We start from the raw sequence: 2,180 nt of genomic DNA, 5'->3' as shown, positions 1-2,180 counted from the left end.
ATAAAATGACTCTGGGCCTGTTTAAGACAAGGACACAGCTTCATCTGAGGATCTTATTTCTACTTTCTTACAATCCTCATGGAACTTCACCAAAACCTGCAGAGCTGCTCTGTGTCTGGCAATCAACATGATGCAGAAGAAAGACAAGTAAGACATCACTTTTGCCTCAGGAAACCTCAAATAGGAAACAGTAGGAAAAGAAATATTTTCTTGACACATGACAATTGTAATGTGGGAGAAAGCTTCTATCTGGATGGGGCACATAAGTGTCGGAACAATGGAGAGAGTGGGCATCCCTTCTGGGCACTTTGAGATGAAGGCAGTGTTAAGCGGTGTAAGGCAGAGCTGTGAAATAAACATCTTTCTAAGGAGAGTGGAGCTGCCATTGTCTGCAGCTGATGAGCAAGGCTAGATTGGTGATAAGGAATCTTCTTGCTGTTCTCCCCTCACAGTTGTTACCTGCTTCTTTCAGCCTTAAAATGAACAAAATCAACAAACAGTCAGGTAACACCAAGGTAAGAAACACCATTTATGGTGGAGCTGGGATTGGGCTCTCAGGCAACAGCTTCCTTCTTCTCTTCCACATCCTCATGTTTATTCGTGGGCAGAGGCCCAGACTCGCTGATCTGCCCATCAGTCTCTTGGCCCTAATCCACATACTGATGCTGCTAGTCGTGAGTTTAGTAGCTTCAGACATTTTTATGCCAGGGAAGAGATGGAGTGACTCCACATGCAAATTTGTTATGTTCTTGTACAGGTCTTTTAGGAGCCTCTCTCTTTGTGCCACTAGCCTGCTCAGCATCCTCCAGGCCATCACCCTCAGTTCTACAAGTTCCTGTCTAGCAAAATTCAAATGTAAATCTCCACACCACATGCTAGGTTGCCTTCTTTTCCTGAGTATCTTTTATTCATCCATTAGCAGTCCCCTTATAACATATATAACTTCGACGCCTAATCTGACCTCACCTGGCTTTATGTACCTCAGTCAGTCTTGCTGTATTGTGCCCATGAGCTACTCTGTCCATCACACATTTTTTATATTGTTGACCTCCATGGATGTCATCTTTGTAGGTTTTATGAGCCTCTCCAGTGGGTACATGGTGACTTTCCTATAAGACATAAGAACCAGTCCCAGCTTCTCCACAGTGCCAGCCTTTCCCTCAGACCATCTGCAGAACAAAGAGCCACACAGACCATCCTTTGCCTCATGAGTTTCTTTATGGTGATGTACACCTTGGACAGCGTCATCTCCTACCTAAGAAGTATAGATGATGATCTGATTTTATTTTGTGTCCATATTCTCACAGTCCATGACTATGCCACATTCAGCCATTTTTTGGTTCTCAGTACTGAAAAACACATAATTAACATTTTTAGATCCATGTATGGAAGGATGGTAAACATCATATCACTTGGGTATAGGTAAGATTCCTTAAGATGAGCCGGTACAGTGGCATTAGAGCAATGAATTGTAATGTAGTTTACATGAGCTTCAGGTTAAATGAAATTATAGAGTTGTCTTTTTGTTGTTGTTAAACCTATTTCTTATGAGATGTGTGGATGCTACACATAAAAGACAAACCACATGCCAGATACATAAGTCTTTTGTACTTCTAAGTGTGTCTTTTGGGGAGACATAAAGTGACTGTCTTGTTAGGGTCTGGATTATCCACATCAATTTATAATACGTGACAGCTCATGATAGTCTTCATTTATTCAAATCCCTCAGCTATCTCTGTTTTGCCAAGCGAGGTTTGTAAATAGTTATTATTATAATTATCAAGTATCCAGAAATATTCAAATCACTTAGCATACACACACACACACACACACACACACACACACACTCCGAGTGAGAGACAGAGACACAGAGAGACAGAGACAAAGACAGACATAAAATCTATGTATAAAACACAGCCCTGATGATGGATAAACAGAGTTCAGCTTCTCTGCACTGGAGTGTTACTCCAGCTTTAAAAGAGAAGGAGATTCTGCACATGGTCCCACACAGATTGGCATGAAGCCACTGTACTGGCTGCAATGAGAGTCTAGGCAGAGTGAATTCTGTGTGGACTACTGGGAGCAGGAAGAGCTTGGAAACTTTCTAGGAGTGGAAACAAAAGCAGAGTCCCATCCTCAGCTCAGGAGGGAAGGCCATGGGCATCTTGCTGGGTGGAGGC

General features: G+C 42.5%; 1 pseudogene; it reads left to right on the top strand.

Moving 5' to 3' along the window:
• Window positions 1-479: 479 nt before the first annotated feature.
• Window positions 480-1,426, top strand: LOC132654022 (vomeronasal type-1 receptor 54-like; annotated as a pseudogene).
• The last annotated feature ends 754 nt before the right edge of the window (window positions 1,427-2,180 follow it).

Source organism: Meriones unguiculatus, chromosome 5, assembly GCF_030254825.1.
Source record: "Meriones unguiculatus strain TT.TT164.6M chromosome 5, Bangor_MerUng_6.1, whole genome shotgun sequence".
NCBI lineage: Eukaryota > Metazoa > Chordata > Mammalia > Rodentia > Muridae > Meriones > Meriones unguiculatus.
This window is presented reverse-complemented; position numbering and strand designations above follow the sequence as displayed.